Raw genomic sequence first — 19056 nt, forward strand, 5'->3', positions numbered from 1 at the left:
AATCCCCCCTCAGTCAGGCTTCAAGCTGAGATATTGGCTCTAGTGACGTCAATGACAAAACTCCTCCTGACGTCACTGGGTCAGGACTTTGCCGGTGGCGCGCTGATGGCATTGGCAGACTCTTCTAAAGCCCTGGATGTAGAACACTCCGATTGCCGATGAGGTTCCGCGGCTCGCCGATAGTAAGAAATCTGTATTGCATTTAACTGTGGCAACGCTTGTGTATATTTTGTGATGCCAATAAAATGTATTGAAATGAAATAATTAACCAGAGCCTGAAGAGACAGCTTAAAAACATCTCGTAAACACACGGGCCATTTTCTCTTCTCAAATAAGGGCTGAATTTGTGCCATGATGGCAGGCTGACTTGTACAATATGTGATTTGTCGGTTCAATTTACAGAGAGATTTAATGCAAGTGATACCGGAATGTTTTACATCCTTTTCTAAGTCACTGAAGATCGTTTACCTCTTCATGATCACACTCCTATAGGACCTTCTCATCACCCCGTTGTGTGGAGTTCCAGTTGCTTAGCAGCACACAGATTAGGGTGTCTTACAGTCTAGAAGAAAGCCAAGGTTTAGAGAGACAGCATCTCATTCGTGGAGGTCAGTATTATCTGTGTTTGGCTGAGATTATCTGAGTTTTATGTTGCTGCTGCTCTCCTCTTCCAAGGCACTTTCTCATCCCTCCGCTTCTGTCCAGCAACTGTTTCTCTGGCCTGCTCTCTTGTCCCATGTGCTCTTCATCCTGCCATCATTACTCCAGACTAGAGCCAAGGGGGACCCAGACTTTTTACTTTTTTCAGATGTTTGTAATTTTTATCAAAAAGTTTCCATTTAGGCTGAAATTTCTCATGCTTAGTCTCAGCCTAAAGATGGTTTTTTTGAGGAGATGGCTTGAAGTTTGAGTGAAAACCTGTCGAGTCATTTCTGAGTAATGAGAGCATAAACATGTTTTCCAGTTCTGAAAGCTTGACCCTTTTCTGCACTCCAGAAACGCAAAGTCAGCTTCAGTTTGCAGCCTCAGTCTTGACACATCCATAGTCCTGAGTGAGGAATGGAGCAAGATTATCACTGAATTGGAAGACAATTGCTTTGGAAAAGTTTCCTCCAAGGACAAACCCCAGTCTTTCTTTCCAGCTGCTAAACTCTCCCTGCCTGCTTAGGGCAAGCCTACAATCTCTTGGTGGTGGAAACCCTCTGGCTCCTCACAATCATAAGCCTTCAGCCCTCCCTTCTGCCTTGCCTTTCCCTTTCCCAACATACTTTGGGTTGTTCACATCCCATTCCCTGAGCTCACCTCTTCTTGCACTTCCCTCTTCTAATGCTGCCCACATGGTTCACATTTAATGAAGCTAGAAGCCAATGCGATATCCCACATGCTATGTGTGGATGGGATGCTCGTGGAATTATTTAATTACAGGTTGCCATGCAATTTTTGGGCATTTATTTTAATAAGTAGGTTTTAATATTTTCCATAGATTTATTTTTAAATGGAGGCTTATCCCATATCCAGGCAGATAAAGGTTTAATTAATCAGTCAGATGGACTTGGGTTAAACCTGAAAATATTCTGCTTGTGCAGCTTGACCTTTATCCCTGGAGAATTGCCTGGGAGTGCTGCCTCCTTGGACTGGGATCAGAATGCCTTTCAGAGGTTTAATGTTAGTTATTTACTTAGTCTAATAAGATTTAAAATCTGACAAGGATATTGAAAAAAATCTCAAATCCCTCTTCCAAAAAGCAGGCCGTTGTCACCATTAACTTAATCCAGCACCCCCCTGTTAGATTTTAATATCTTTCTTTAACTTCAGAATACAATTTATTTTGAGCAGCAGGCTTTGCTTAATAATATTAAAAAGAATGGTGTGTCAGGGCTGGCAGTGGGGTCAAGATACTTCTTGGCTTATTAAGAAATATTCAGAGGCTTTCTCAGGAAAAAAAGCTGTAGGAAAAAAGCATTTAATAAACCAAGGCTTGGCGCCTAAATTCAGAAACCCCATTTCAATTGTCAATTGCCAGAAGCTGGGAATGGGTGACAGGGGATGGATCACTTGATGATTGTCCTGTTCTGTTCATTCCCTCTGAAGTACCTGGCATTGGCCACTGTTGGAAGACGGGATATAGGGCTAGATGGATCTTTGGTCTGACCCAGTGTGGCCGTTCTTATGTTCTTAAGAGATTAGTGGCTTGGTTCCTTGGAGGAGAGGAAGGTGATCAGGAACAGTCAGCATGGATTCACCAAGGGCAAGTCATGCCTGACCAACCTGATTGCCTTCTATGATGAGATAACTGGCTCTGTGGATATGGGGAAAGCGGTGAACATGATATACCTTGACTTTAGCAAAGCTTTTGATATGGTCTCGCACATTATTCTTGCCAGCAACTTAAAGAAGTATGGATTGGATGAATGGACTATAAGGTGGATAGAAAGCTGGCTAGATCTTCGGTCTCAACGGGTAGTGATCAACGGCTCGATGTCTAGTTGGCAGCCGGTATCAAGCGGAGTGCCCCAGGGGTCTGTCCTGGGGCCGGTTTTGTTCAACATCTTTATTAACGATCTGAATGATGGGATGAGTTGCGCCCTCAGCAAGTTCGCAGATGACACTAAGCTGGGGGGCGAGGTAGATACACTGGAGGGTAGGGATAGGGTCCAGAGTGACCTAGACAAATTGGAGGATTGGGCCAAAAGAAATCTGATGAGGTTCCACAAGGACAAGTGCAGAGTCCTGCACTTAGGACAGAAGAATCCCATGCACTGCTACAGACTAGGGACAGATTGGTTAAGTGGAAGTTCTGCAGAAAAGGACCTGGGGATTACAGTGGATGAGAAGCTGGATATGAGTCAGCAGTGTGCCCTTGTTGCCAAAAAGGCTAATGGCATATTGGGCTGCATTAGTAGGAGCATTACCAGCAGATCGAGGGAAGTGATTATTCCCCTCTATTCGGCACTGGTGAGGCCACATCTGGAGTATTGAGTCCAGTTTTGGTCCCCCACTACAAAAAGGATGTGGACAAATTGCAGAGAGAGTCCAGCAGAGGGCAACGAAAATGATTAGGGGGCTGGGGCACATGACTTATGAGGAGAGGCTGAGGGAACTGGGATTGTTTAGTTTGCAGAAGAGAAGAGTGAGGGGGGATTTGATAGCAGCCTTGAACTACTTGAAGGGGGGTTCCAAAGAGGATGGAGCTCGGCTGTTCTCAGTGGTACCAGATGTCAGAACAAGGAGCAATGGTCTCAAGTTGCAGTGGGGGAGGTCTAGGTTGGATATTAGGAGAAACTATTTCACTAGGAGGGTGGTGAAGCACTGGAATATGTTATCTAGGGAGGTGGTGGAATCTCCTTCCTTAGAGGTTTTTAAGGCCCGGCTTGACAAAGCCCTGGCTGGGATGATTTAGTTGGGGTTCGTCCTGCTTTGAGCAGAGAGTTGGACTAGATGACCTCCTGAGGTCTCTTCCAACCCTAATCTTCTATGATTCTTCCTTATTTACTTTCTCCACACCAGTCATTATTTTATAGACGTCTAATATATCCCCCTTAGTCATCTCGTTTCCAAGCTAAAAAAGTCCCAGTCTTATTAATCTCTCCTCATACGGAAGCTGTTCCATACCCCTGATCATTTTTGTTGCCCTTTTCTGTACTTGTTCCAATTCCAATATATCTTTTTTTGAGATGGGGTGACCAGATCTGCATGGAGTATTCAAGATGTGGGCATACCATGGATTTATAAAGAGGCAATATTTTTTTCTGTCTTATTATCTTTCTCCTTCCTAATGATTCCCAACATTCTGTTAGCATTTTTGACTGCCGTTGCACATTGAGTGGATGTTTTCAGAGAACTATCCACAATGACTCCAAGATCTCTTTCCTGAGTGGTAACAGCTAATTTAGATCCCCTCAATTTCTATGTATAGTTGGGACTATGTTTTCCAGTGTGCATTACTTTGCATTTATCAAAACTGAATTTCATCTGCCATTTTGTTGCCCAGTCACCCGGTTTTGAGAGAGCCCTTTATAACTCTTCACAGTCTGCCTGGGACTTAACTATCTTGAGTAGTTTTGTATCTGCAAATTTTGAGACCTCACTGTTTACCCATTTCCCCAGATCATTTATGAATATTTTGAATAGGACTGGTCCCAGTACAGACACCATTATTTCTCTCTCTCCATTCTGAAAACTGACCATTTATTCCTATCCTTTGATTCCTATCTTTTAACCAGTTACTGATCCATGGGAGCACCTTCCCTCTTATCCCACGACAGAACACTTTGCTTAAGAGCCTTTGTTGAGGGACCTTGTCAAAGGCTTTCTGAAAATCTAAGTACACTATATCCACTGGATCCCCCTTGTCCACATGGTTGTTGACCCCCCTCAGAGAATTCTAGTAGATTGGTGAGGCATGATTTCCCTTTGCAAAAGCCATATTGACTCTTCCCCAACAAATCATGTGCATCTATGTTTCTGAAAATTCTGTTCTTTACTATAGTTTCAACCAATTTGCCCGGGACTGAAGTTAGGCTTACTGGCCTATAATTGCCAGGATTGCCCTTGTAGCCTTTTAAAAAAAAATTGGTGTCATGTTAGCTATCCTCCAGTCATCTGGTGCAGAGGCTGATCTAAATGATAGGTTACATACCATTGTTAGCAGTTCTAGAATTTCACATTTATGTTCCTCAGAGGTCTTGGGTGAATACCATCGGATCCTGGTGACTTATTACTGTTTAATTTATCAGTTTGTTCCAAAACCTCCTCTGATGACACCTCTAATGATCTGCTCTGTGGGCTGTCCAGCCAGGGCCCGAACGGCTGGAAAGCCGTGTGTCCGCATTGCACCAATTATCATTTTAGTTAGATATCATGTGCAGTCATTTAAGCCTCAGCATGGTTCTGTTGGGGCTATAGTGTCCACTCCACCCTCGGTGGGCTATAGTTCTGTCCCTTCTTCAGGGAAGATATCGAAGTGTGAAGGAGGGCTCACCTGGGCTGAAAGGCTGGGGAAGATGGTTCTTGCACTTTCCTCTCTAGGAGGCAAGGCGTGAGTTCAGTACGATTCCGTGGTAGAGTTTTACGGGTGGGTGCCTTTGGCCTAGAACGTCCTGGGTATGGTAACTTTGTTGATACAGTACACTTGAACTTGTGTACGACTTTTGACTTAATACCATGTGAGAGTTTGATAAAAAATTAGCACTGTGCAAAATGAATATAACTCATAGTAAGTGGATTAAAAACTGGCTAAATGATAGCTCTCAAAAAGTACTTCTAAATGGTGACTCCTCATCCGATGGGGGTGTCCCTGGAGGGCGTGGGGGGTTCTTGGTCCAATACTTGGTCTAGTAGAACAAAATAATTTCTGCTAAATGTTGCAGATGACACAAAAAATGACACAAGGACAAATAAATGATAACGACAGATCACTGATACAGAGTGATGTGGTTCATGTGGTAAAGTGGACTCTTCTCAATAATGTATTTTAATACAGCTAAATGCAACATTGTACATCTAGGAAGCAAGAATATAGGTCACACTTACTGGGTGGGGACTATATTTTGGAAAGCCGGGACACTAAAAAGGATTTAGGATCATGATGGAAACCAACTGAACATGAGCTCCCAGTCCAATGCTATAGCTGTGGCCATGTCTACACTGCAGTCAGATCTAATGTAGCACATCCACAGTAGCTTTAATCCCGCTGTCATGACTAAAAATAGCAGTGTGAAGACGCAGTGTCGCTGCTGGCAGGATGGGCTGTACAAGCCAGTCTAGAATCCTGGGTGTGCACTTCCATTGCTAGCCCACGACACCGGGGTCTGTGCCACCACGTCTTCGCTGTTATTTGTAGCTGCACTAGCTAGATTAAAGCTATGTTAGGTATGCTGACCCAAACTGCAGTCACAGGCAGGAGGGAGCGTGCTGTATAAGCAGGAGACTATGAAGGAGGAATAAGAGGTGGTATTACTTCTGTATACAAAGGTAGTGAGACCATTACTGGACACTGTGTCTGAGTCTGGTGTCCACACTTCAAAAAGTCTGTTGACAAATTGGAATGGGTTCAGAAAAGAGCTACGAGAAAGATTTGAGATCTGAAAAACCTTTTGTTCCAGTCAGGGGCGGCTCTAGGTGTTTTGCTGCCCCAAGCACGGCAGGCAGGCTGCCTTCGGCGGCGCGCCTGTGGGAGGTCCGCCGGTCCCGCAGCTTCGGCGTCCCCGCCGCCGAATTGCCGCCACGGGACTGGCAGACCTCCCACAGGCAAGCCGCTGAAGGCAGCCTGCCTGCCGCCCTCGCGGCGACTGGCAGAGCACCCCCCACGGCTTGCCGCCCCAGGCACGCGCTTGGCGTGCTGGTGCCTGGAGCCGCCCTTGGTTCTAGTGAGAGACTAAGGAAGTTCAATCTGTGCACTTTAACAAACAGAAGATTAGAGGTGACTTGATCGCAGTCTGTAGGTATCTACATGGGGAAAAGATCCAGTAGTAGAGGACTTCTTAATCTAGCACGAAAAGGCATAACAAGGTCCAGTGGCTGGAAGCTGAATCTAGATAAATTCAGACTAGAAATAAGGCACACATTTTTAATGGTGAGGGCAATTAACCATTGGAACAATTTGCCAAGAGATGTAACGAATTATCTGTCACTGGCAGACTTTGAGCCAAGACTGGATATCTTTCTAAAACATATGTTACCGTTCAAACAGTAGTATTGGGCCAGGTGCAGAACCCATTGAGTCTAATGCTTTGGCCCAAGGCGTTTCACTGTCAAGGGTCTCCTGATTAGAGCATTTCCCCCCTGGTGCCTGACAGCCTAAAGCAAGGTTTCTCCAAGTACAGTATATCTGTGGAGCCCAGCTGGCTTGAAGTGGCACAAAGGAGGAAGAATGGGCGAGTCCATTTCCACTAAAGACTTTTAGATGGGGACCAGGGTTTGCCATTTGGTTCTGACACAAACGGAAAGGCTGTGGGGTTCACAAACCGAGGTACAACGTGGTCTTTGTCACAGACCAAGCGGGCTGCAACAAGCGTCTTTTTGGAAGCTTTTGCTCACCCGCAGATAGAGCCATTTGAGCTCGTCTAACCGGGAGGTGGCGAAAGTGGAGGTGACTCCCATCGGAGAGGAGAGATGTGATTTCGTGGGGCGTTGGAGGAATGGTAATCTGTGTGCCTGGGTAATAATGACTAGTCCAGCCGGATGCAGTGGCCTTTGGCTGACCAAGATACAAGGATCCCTCCAAGTGCCCTGAAGAGCATCCCCTTCCTACTTGCATCTCCTATTTTTCTTGTTTTGAGTTTGAGCCAGCTGCTGTTCATCGATGTGCCAGGCACTGTGGCACTTTGGTGACGGTGGAGCATGCATTGGTTTAGATGAGGTTTAGTTCTGGGGTGACTGCCTGCTGGTGGATCCTGAGTCTGGGCATCTCCCAGATTCTCTGAGTGGGCTCAGAGCAGATGGAGTATTGAGCCCCATGACAGGTTTCAGAGGGGTAGCCGTGTTAGTCTGTATCAGCAAAAACAACAAGGAGTCCTTGTGGCACCTTAGAGACTAACACGTTTATTTGGGCATAAGCTTTTGTGGCATATAACCCACTTCATCAGATGCATGGAGTGGAAAATACAGAGGCAGGTATAAATACACAGTACATGAAAAGATGGGAGTTGCCTTACCAAGTGGCGGGTCAGTGCTAATGAGCCAATTCAATTAAGGTGGAAGTGGGCTATTCTCAACAGTTGACAAGAAGGGGTGAATATGAAAGGAAGAAAAATCACTTGTGTAGGGCTAATGAGTTCAGTGTAATCAAGGTAGCTCATTTCAAACAGTTGAGAAGAAGGTGTGAGTACCAGCAGGGGAAAATTAGTTTTTGTAATGACCCATCCACTCCCAGTCTTTATTCAGGCCTAATTTGATGGTGTCCAGTTTGCAAATTAATTCCAGTTCTGCAGTTTCTCATTGGAGTCTGTTTTTGAAGTTTTGTTGTTGAAGAATTGCCACTTTTAAGTCTGTTGTTGAGTGTCCAGGAGTGTCTGTAGGATAGGAGTCTGGGTGATGTGGAGCCGGTGCCCATCAGGAGTCTGTCTGGCAGGCAGTGCTGCAGCGGAAGGAGCTCAGCCTTAATGTAACTAAGGCCTGGTCTACACTAGGCGTTTATGTCGAATTTAGCGCCGTTACATCGAATTAACTCTGCACCCGTCCACACCACGAAGCTATTTAGTTCGACATAGAAGTCTCTTAAATTCGACTTCTGTACTCCTCCCCAACGAGGGGAGTAGCGCTAAATTCGACATGGCCATGTCGAATTAGGCTAGGTGTGGATGGAAATCGACGCTAATAGCTCCGGGAGCTATCCCACAGTGCACCACTCTGTTGACGCTCTGGACAGCAGTCCGAGCTCGGATGCTCTGACCAGCCATACAGGAAAAGCCCCGGGAAAATTTGAATTCCTTTTCCTGTCTGGGCAGTTTGAATCTCATTTCCTGTTTGGACATCGTGGCGAGCTCAGCAGCACTGGCAACGATGCAGAGCTCTCCAGCAGAGATGGCCATGCAATCTCAGAATAGAAAGAGGGCCCCAGCATGGACTGATCGGGAAGTCTTGGATCTGATCACTGTGTGGGGCGATGAGTCCGTGCTTTCCGAGCTGCGATCGAAAAGACGGAATGCAAAGATCTACGAGAAGATCTCTAAAGCCATGGCAGAGAGAGGATACAGCCAGGATGCAACGCAGTGCCGCGTGAAAATCAAGGAGCTGAGACAAGGCTACCAGAAGACCAAAGAGGCAAACGGACGCTCCGGATCCCAGCCCCAGACATCCCGTTTCTACGAGGCACTGCATTCCAACCTAGGTGCGGCCGCCACCACTACCCCACCACTGACCGTGGACTCTGAGGATGGGATATTGTCGACGGCCGCTTCCTCGGACATGTTAGCGGACGGGGAAGATGAGGAAGAAGATGAGGAGGACGAGGCAGTCGACAGCGCTTACAAGGCTGATTTCCCCGACAGCCAGGCTCTCTTCATCACCCTTACAGAGATCCCCTACCAACCGTCCCCAGCCGTTAACCCGGACACGGAATCAGGGGAAGGATCAGTCAGTAAGTGTTTAAAACATCTAAACATTTATTTTTTACAGAACAGGAATATTAACAATATTAACAATGGGTTTTGCATGATTACTTTGCCCTAGGCGCTTAACGGTTCAGTCCCTGGCAGTGCAACTACTAAAAAAAATCTAACAACGGTTTAGCATGATTGTTCTGCCCAAGCCGCTCTACTGTTTAGTCCCTGCCAGTGCAGCTACAGTAAAATCCTGTCTATATGTCCGGGGATAGAGCAGAAATCCTCCATGGACATCTCCACAAAGCTCTCCTGGAGGTAATTGGAAAGCCTTTGCATCAGGTTCCTGGGGAGAGCGGCCTTATTGGGTCCTCCGTAGTAGCAAACATTTCCGCGCCAGGAGACAAGCAAGTACTCCGGGATCATTGCCCTGCAGAGCATGGCGGCATACGGCCCTGGTCTTTGCAGGCTTTCCCGAAGCATCCTTTCTTTTTCCGTCTCTGAAATCCTCATCAGAGTGATGTCGCTCATGGTGACCTGCTTTGAATTAGGTAGGGGAATGTTAATATTGGGACTGCTTGCCTGTTCCTTTACAGAACGGTAACCGGCGGTTTACAGCCACGCGGTGGAGGCGGGAGAGGGGCAGCATACAGGGATCTTTCCCTGGGACAGCCGCGAGGGGGTGGGACAGGGGCAGAGGTCATGCTTGCCGGATTGCTGGCAGCAGGGACTGGCATTGCTTTCAATGTGAAAGGAGGCCAGTGCTACTATTAAAGTTTTAAGCAGCCACAAGTCTACGGCTTACCATGTCGGCCTGCTACACAAATTCCGGTGTCCTGCCCCGCTTCTCTGATGTGCACTGCAAGACCCCAGGCACTGAATGCGAAGGCCGAAAATTCGACCTTGTCCTGAGTGCGCATGTGATAGGTGCTGTGCATGGTCTAGTTCACAGAGAAAGACTATGTTCTTTGTTCACCCAAAAATTTATCTTTCTGAGGAATTCACTCCCTTTTTCCCATCCCACAGCTGCGACTGTCTCCCAACCTAGCCTGGCATCACACTCCCAGAGGCTAGCGCAGATTAGGCGGAGGAAGAAGAGGACACGGGAAGACATGTTCTCGGAACTTATGGGCTGCTCCCGAGCCCAGGCAGCCCAGCAGACCCAGTGGAGGGAGAACTTGTCCCAAATGCACCGATCAGACATGGAACGGGAGGAGAGGTGGCGGCAGGAAGACCAGCAGGTGACTCAAACGCTGCTTGGACTAATGAGGGAGCAAACGGACACGCTCCAGCGCCTTGTGGATGTTCTGCAGGACCGGAGGCAGGAGGACAGAGCCCCGCTGCAGTCTATCTGTAACCGCCCTCCCCCGCCACCAAGTCCCATACCCCCCTCACCCAAAGTCCAAAGAAGGAGGGGCGGCAGAGTCCGTGAAAACTCTCACTCCACCCCTGCAGACTGCTCTACTACTAGAAGGCTCTCATTCCCCAAAATTTGAAAAGTCCTTTCCTTCCCGCCTCACCCAAGCCCCCGTCCAAGTTTCACCCCCCAGTTTCATGTGTAGTTGCTAATAAAAAATACGTTTCTGTTAATTACTGGTTCCATCATGTTCTTTTTGAGGAGAGTCTGTCTGAAGGGGGGGAAGGGGGTTGGTAATTGGACAGGACAGTCACCTTTACTAGGGTACAGAGGCGGCGGCAAGTTCAGCAGCAGGGCACACACACATTGCAGTCACTAGTTACCCTGGTCAGTCTGGGAGGTGGGTTTCATGTTCTGTGGTGGGTGGGGGGGGGGCTCTGTGACTTTGTGGCGGGGGAGGGCAGTTACTGATCTTATGCAGCGGTCCTTATCCTGGATCACAGAGCCACGCAGCAGGGGATCTGTAACCGTCCTCCCCCTGCCACAAAGTCACATAGCCCCCCCACACACAGAGTCCCAAACAGGAGGGGTGGCAGGCTCCGTTGAAACCACCAGTCCACCACCGCGGAGCCTGTCATTCCTGGAGTTTAGAAGCGTCATTTGCATCACTACACTACACCCGCTCCCCACCACAGTCTGCGTCCCAGTTTCAACACTTTCCCACGAAAACAGTAATAAAGAAAATGGTGTTCATTAACAAAATTCAAGTGATTTTATTTTTAAACGTGGGTTGTAAGGGGGGGAACGGGGTATGTAACTGGAGAGGATACTGAACATTTAGTGGGTAAAGAAACGGGGGCAGGTTCAGCTTCTCTGTACACAAACTGAAAAGTCACAGGTTACCCTGCTCACTCAGGAACCTAGCTTTCAAAGCCTCCCGGATGCACAGCGCGTCCCGCTGGGCTCTTCTAATCGCCCGGCTGTCTGGCTGGGCGTAATCAGCAGCCAGGCTATTTGCCTCAACCTCCCACCCCGCCATAAAGGTCTCCCCCTTGCTCTCACAGAGATTGTGGAGCACACAGCAAGCTGCAATAACAATGGGGATATTGGTTTCGCTGAGATCACAGCGAGTCAGTAAGCTTCTCCATCTCCCCTTGAGACGGCCAAAAGCACACTCCACCACCATTCTGCACTTGCTCAGCCGGTAGTTGAAGAGTTCTTTTTCAGTGTCCAGGGCGCCAGTATAGGGCTTCATGAGCCAGGGCATTAGCGGGTAGGCTGGGTCCCCGAGGATGACTATAGGCATCTCCACATCCCCAAGAGTTATTTTGTGGTCCGGGAAGTAAATACCTTCCTGCAGCCGTCTTAACAGACCTGAGTTCCTGAAAACACGAGCGTCATGAACCTTGCCCGGCCATCCGACGTTGATGTTTGTAAAACGTCCCCTATGGTCCACCAGTGCTTGCAGCACCATTGAAAAGTAGCCCTTTCAGTTGATGTACTGGCTGGCCTGGTGGTCCGGTCCCAGGATAGGGATGTGAGTTCCATCTATAGCCCCACCGCAGTTTGGGAATCCCATCTCGGCGAAGCCATTTATGATGACCTGCGCGTTTCCCAGGGTCACTACCTTTGAGAGCAGTACCTCAACGATTGCGTTGGCTACTTGCATGACAACAACCCCCACGGTAGATTTGCCCACGCCAAAGTGGTTCGCGACTGACCGGTAGCTGTCTGGCGTTGCAAGCTTCCAGAGGGCTATGGCTACTCGCTTCTGGACAGTCAGGGCTGCTCGCATCCGGGTGTCATTGCGCTTCAGGGCAGGGGACAGCAACTCACAAAGTTCCATGAAAGTCCCCTTCCGCATGCGAAAGTTTCGCAGCCACTGTGATTCATCCCAGACCTGCAGCACTATGCGGTCCCACCAGTCCGTGCTTGTTTCCCGGGCCCAGAATCGCCGTTCCACAACATCAACATGACCCATTGCCACCGTGATGTCCTCGGCGCTGGGTCCCGTGCTTTCTGACAGGTCTGTGCTACTCTCAGACTTCAGGTCCTCACCGCGGTGCCGTAGCCTCCTCGCCTGATTTCTCTGCATCTGCCTCTGGGAAAGGTGGATGATAAGCTGCGAGGTGTTGACAACGGCCACAACTGCAGCGATGGTCGCAGCGGGCTCCATGCTCGCAGTGCTGTGGCGTCCACACTGTCACTGCCCAGAAAAATGCACGAACTGATTTCCCGCTGGCGCTTTCAGGGAGGGAGGGCGGTAGTGACGGACGGATGGCGACAGTTACCCAAAAGCACTCTTGACACATTTTTTTACCCAGAAGGCATTGGCGGCTCGACCCAGAATTCCAATGGGCAGCGGGAACTGTGGGATAGCTGCCCACAGTGCACCGCTTCCTATGTCGACACTTTCCCCGTTAGTGTGGACTCACAAAGTCGAATTACTGTCCTTAGTGTGGACACACACGTTCGACTTTGCAATATCGATTCCACATATTCGATTTAAGTAAAATCGAACTACTCTCGTAGTGTAGACATACCCTAAGTGTGGATCACTGGGGGGGAATGTATGAATGCCTTGCGAGAGTAAACGTAACGTGTTCCAAAACTAATTCCTTCCTCAAGGGTGAGGCTAGCTTTGCAGAAGTTAGGGTGGTATCAGAAAGCTTCAGAACATGAACAGTTGTTGTAATGAAGTCTTTGCAGGAGCATATACAGACAAGGCAACACACGTGAAAAACTACAGTTTGCTGAATTCTGAATTTTTCTAGCTTTGCATGGAAGCTCCCTCTCCTTGCTGCCATATGCTGAAGGAGAATGTGAGTTTTGCATTGCTACTCTTTGCTAGTCTCCAAATTTTGTGTCTTCAGTCTTCCCAGCCTAGAGAATCAGTGCTGGTAATGTCTGAGCTTGTCCACATTCAGAAACTCTATCGTGTTTTGAACGTGATTGTGAACAGTCAAGTTAAGTGACACAATGCTGAACACATACTTGTGCTGTCTACACTGACCCTAAATCAGGTTCAGCATCATGTCCTCTACCTTGATTGTCACAATCCTGTTCAAACACAATGATGCTTTGTAATGTGGACAAGCCCAGTGCAGCTGGAGGCATCTATTCTAGCCTTGAAAAGGAATCTCTCTTGGCAGCATTCTGTGTTTATTATAATGCTGTCCATGATGTGCAAAAGTACATTTCTTCTTTAACTTCCTTCTTTAAATACTAAGGCAGCAGTATGAGTGTGGTTTTAATTAAGGATTTCAGATTGAAACATTTCCGGTTTTCTGTTTTGTTTTGTTTTCAGGACAGTTTTCAGTTAAAATATTTTACAGTTTTGAAAAATACCAGATGCCCAGTTCAAAAAGTTTGCAAAACCCCCTAACAGTCAGTCCCTCTTCATTTTAGGGCAAATCAGCTCCTGTGATGTTGGAGGAACAGCAGGGGAAGGAGGGTGGCAAAGTTAGGGTCAACCATCAGGATTAGTGGGGTCAGAATGAGGTTTGTGGTCTTTAATGAAATACGACGGAGTTGGTTTCCAATCAGTGCCGGGGGAGAGTTCTATTCATACACACAGAATGAAATACCTGAGTTTGTGGTGCTTTGGTTTTACTCTCCCAATGCTGACAGACCAGGACTAGGCCAGAGTCAATAGCTCTGTCTACTGTTATGTTTGTGACGTACGGCTAGTGCTTGGGAAAGGTGCCAGGGTGACATGTCCACAGAGCAGGGACAGTCCAGGCAGCCGCGCTACAAGCTTCCCCAAGCTGGCCCTGCCAGCATGCCTCACGCCTGACTCACGGGGAAGGGAGTTCAACTTGTAAAATAAAATGATGATTTTGTCACACATCAGCTGCCATTTACAATAAAATACGTTTCTAAACCTTTTGGTTGCAGACAAAATGTATTGAAAATGTATTCAAAAGGCACAGAAACCAGAAGGCAAAGAAAAAGAGCACCAAAAAAAAGAGATGATTTTTAAAAAATCTCTTGGTTCCATGAATTTGGGGGGCGTGACTCTTTATTTTTGGACGCTTGGGGTTGACAAAATCAAAGTCCTAAATTTTAAATGGACTTCTATTGTCTTGTGATGTTTTCCCGGGTCCCTGGGCTTGTGAGGCACCTTGCCATCCCCTGTCCCCGGGTCAGGAAGTCTGGTCTGTGCCGCCATGGATCAGCTCCCTGAACACGCCAGCCTCTAGCACAGGGGTGGGCAAACTTTTTGGCCTGAGGGCCGTATCGAGTTTCGTAAATTGTATGGAGGGCCGATTAGGGGAGGGGGTCGTGGCCCGGCCCCCACCTCCTATCTGCCCCCCCCAGGACCCGTGCCCCATCCAAACACCCCTGCTCCCTGTCCCCTGACTGCCCCCAGACCCCCACCGCCCCATCCAACCCCTCCTCTCATTCCTGACAGCCCTCCCCAGGACCCCTGCCTCATCCACACCCCCTGCTCCCTGTCCCCTGACTGCCCCCAGACCCCCGCCGCCCCATCCAACCCCTCCTCTCATTCCTGACAGCCCTCCCCGGGACCCCTGCCCCATCCAAACACCCCTTCTTCCTGTCCCCTGACTGCCCCTGGAACCCTTGCCCCTGACTGCCCCCTGCCGCCCCATCCAACCCTCCCTCCTTCCTGACTGCCCCTCGGGACCGCTACCCCCATTCAACCCCCTGTTCCCCCCCGACCGCCCCGACCCCTATCCACACCCCCACCCCCTGACCACCACCCCGAACTCCCGTGCCCTCTATCCAGCCCCCCCGCTCCCTGCCCCCTTACCGTGCTGCCTGGAGTACCGGTGGCTGGATGCACTACAGCCGCGCCGCTCAGCTGGAGCCGGGCCACACTGCTGCTGCCGCCACCACGCAGCACAGAGACCGGGTCAGGCCGGGCTCTGCAGCGGCGCTGCCCCAGTAGCTCACAGCCCCGCCGCCCAGAGCATTGCGCTGGCAGCGGAGCGAGTGAGCTGAGGCTGCAGGGGAGGGGCCGGGGGCTAGTCTCCCGGGCCAGGAGCTCGGGGACCGGGCAGGACGGGCCCGCGGGCCGGATGTGGCCCGCTGGCCGTAGTTTGCCCACCTCTGCTCTAGTGCACCAGCGCTGCCCTCCAGGCCCTCACAGGCCTTGCTTTCCCTGTACAGTCAGCGATAGGCAAATGCCGACCCCTGAGTTCTCCAAACATCCTGCTGCAGGGCCCAGCCCGTTCCCTGGACACTCCCAGCTGCACAATTCCCACAGGAACAGTACACCCCAGCTTGTCGGTCAGCTCAGGCTCCCCACTCACTCGCTCAACACCCGCACTGAAATACAGATCTAATACAGTGAAAACAAGAACACATTTATTATCAAAGAACAGATAGATGCAAGTGATAGAAAGTAAGAATATTGGAACAAATGGTTACACGTAAAACAAAATCGTCACGTACTTTCCAGAGCCTAAACTTAGCTAACAAGGCATTCCCCTAAGTTCTTTCCACAATGTTTTCAACCGGCCTGGCTGAGATCCCCTCTCCAAAGCTCAAGCCTGCCGCAGCTTGTCTTCATAGACTGAATGAATAACTGGGCGTTCGTCTGCACTCCAGATAGTTTCCAAAGTTCCTTTCTCTTAAATAGGACAACCCCTGCGACCATCGCAATCTGTGGATTAGTATTTCCTCAGACTGTAAATGGGCATCCATTGTGAAGCATACAATACTTAATTTGCTCATGAATGGATCGCCATTTGGTGACCTGCTTTAACTCACAGACCTAGTGAATACAATTTTCAGTATATATACATAACTCTTCACATATTTTCCATACCTACATTTTGCAATGATTATGCTGACCAGTGTGACACAGACTTTCATTAGAGACCTTACATGACCGTCTTTGACAGACGAGTATGTAGATATCAGATCTAGAGGCTTCCTGTAACCCTTGTGGACCCCTGTGCCCTCTGCCAGTTGCCATCAAGAGGTCCTTGGGGCATGTGCAGATTTAAACATTTCTGAGGACTGGAAACAGAGCATTTTTCTTGGCCCAGAAAGTTTTATACTTTAGTAAAGCTAGAACCACAGGAGATGGAAGTGGGAAAGATCTCGTCAGCCATGTTCTTCCCTAGTGTGACTTCATGGATTCCAGGAATGCATTTGGCTTATTCCCTCTCTGTGCAGGAGTATTCTGATACATCTCGCATATCTGTCATGTGACAGCTTTTTAGCTAGACAGCAAACGTACAACATAATGGCTGGTGAATTAGTTGAAGAGAAATGTAGATTCAATGCACCAATTTACTGTGGTTAAGAATTTATTGTGAGTGAGCAGACATTAAAATGTGCTCAGCATTTGTACCACTGGTATTACAGTGTAAATATGTAATGTGTACACCAGGTGTACGCGGGTGAGAGGTCCCATCCCTGCATCCATGCAGTAAGGCAGGGGAAATGGCTGCCCTCTCAGTACTGTGGCTGGCGTGTGTTTAGCAGTCTCCGCCATGTTCCATTTCACACAGCTGCACCCACCAAATGGCCGAGGCATAATCTTTGTCACATGTGGAGCTTGTTGTATATTTTGGTAACACTTCTCTGAGGAGAAGATTATGATAGGCAGGAACTGTGCTTTTCCTACACATGCCATGTGTAACAGCTGGGAGTATGAAGCGCATACGACACAAACGCAGTGCCTTCCTGTGATGTTTTGTAGCAGGGCCACTCTGGTCTGCTGGTGCTGCTGAATATGGTCATGTAATGAACTACTGTACTATATAATACATATCCATGAGGCAGCGGAGTTAGGGCTGCTTTGAATTTCCTGATGTCTGTGAGGTTCAACCATATCAGTTCTCATCCTTAATGCTGCAGTGCATTCTTTTCTGGGGTGGAACACAGCCGATGTTTAACACACAAAGAACAATACATAGCATCTTAGGGCAAGAAATGAATATCATATCCACCTGTGTCACCACACAAAGTTGGCCTTACCAGGCCCAATCCAGTGCCAGCGTAGTAGATGGTTTGTCATAGGTGACAAGCTGCAGAAGTGTTTGCTCAGAAGCACCTGCTGGTGGTTTGGTTATTCCTCATGCTGTTGGGTTATTGGAGTTTGAGAAATTTCCCCTCCTGTCTCTGAGGGCTTCAGGGTTCATTAGTTCATTTTTCATGCTTACTCTAAGGTTTTACCTAATAAAAAGTTCTTGTTCCCTGGTGTTTATTGCAGAATCACAGGCACTGGAGATGGAAAGGGCCTGCCGGCATGAGATTGTCTCCACTTTGTATCACAAAGGCCCTGGTCTGGTCCAGCTTTAAATGACACAAATTCCTGGGCTTTGACCGACTCTGCGAAACAATTCCAGAGCCTCCTAGGTCTCTCAGCCTGGGAGATTTTCCTGATGTGCACCTTGAGTTTTAATGTGAAAGCCATGCTCCTCCAATTAGCAGGGAGGGAAGGTTGTTCAGCATGCTGTGTTCCTCCGCCCAGGAATCCACGTCCATTCCCAGCTGCCTGCTTGTTGGGGGTTCGCAGATTGTTGAGTGCTTGAAGAGCTGACCACTTCTTGCCTATTTGGGAATGCTTTTAAATTGTTCCAGAAACGGCTGTTTGTTGATAAATCGGGGTGATCAGAGAGAAGTGTTTTAGCTAAACTGTAAAAGCAGGAATGAACTTTAGTGCAGCGGTGCCAGCTGTCATTGTATTTAGAAACACACATAATAGATTCTGTAGCTTTTCAGACAGCTGCTCTTATAGCCACATAAAACAGTCATTCTGTCAGCAGAGCAGAGATATGTTATATCTGGAATCACATTCCCGGGACCAGTGTGTACCCCCCTCCATTGTTATAGATACAGAGCTGACGGGAAGACACATTTGCAGTGCCAGCCCCTGATCTCACACCAAGATGCACATGTTAGTTTTGAGACATAAAAGAAAAAGGAAAAATGCCTGTTCTGGGGCTTGAACCCATCATCCAGAGCTGCGGATAGAACCTACACCCATGCGCCCCAGTTCTTGCTGATGGGGACTAGAGGGTATAACCTCTGGCTGGCATCAAACACCCTTGCGAGTGGGTGATTTAACTCAGACCCCACAGCTGCTGTTCAAGACTCTTGCTAGTTGGAGATGGAATTTACAATCCATAGCTTTCCATAGTGCTTCTTACTGAGACTTAGCCCCTGCTCTCTCTTCTTCTTCCCACCTAGACCTTGGGGCTGTCACCCAGTCTCCTTACAGTCTGGGCGACAATGTCCTCTTAGCGCTTTACCAAGCATTGCGCCTGGATCTGAGAGCTGGGAATTGAAATCGCAGACCCATGGCAATGATCTAGGCTCTTCGCCATTCTGAGATTGAACCCAGATCTCAGGGCTTATCTCAAGCTCCATGTCAATTTACACTTGTGCCTAGAAACCATTGCTGTCACATGGCTCGTCGCCATTTGAGGAGTGAAACCAGAGGGCCCCCCACCCCCCTCCCGCCCATCTGAGCTCTTCTCCAGCTCAAGGCAGAGCCCAGCGTTCTTTCCCTTTTCTCCCCATTGGAGGATTAAGCCCAGTCCCGACTGTTCGCTGAACTCGATACCCCAGGTCCAGCATCTTTTATCGAAGCCATTTACAGTGTTTGGATTCGTGCCCTGTCCCTTGGCTGGTATCAGAAGCATTCTATCAATCTGGGATTCACTGCACAAACCAGGG

At 48.5% G+C, this 19056-nt stretch overlaps 1 protein-coding gene across 1 annotated transcript in view; it reads left to right on the forward strand.

The window, feature by feature from the left end:
* HPSE2 (heparanase 2 (inactive)) overlaps nt 1-19056 on the forward strand; it is a 282498-nt gene that overhangs the window by 128233 nt on the left and 135209 nt on the right. The gene's annotated exons all lie outside the window — the stretch shown is intronic.

The sequence above is a fragment of the Emys orbicularis genome, chromosome 7, assembly GCF_028017835.1.
Source record: "Emys orbicularis isolate rEmyOrb1 chromosome 7, rEmyOrb1.hap1, whole genome shotgun sequence".
Lineage (NCBI taxonomy): Eukaryota > Metazoa > Chordata > Testudines > Emydidae > Emys > Emys orbicularis.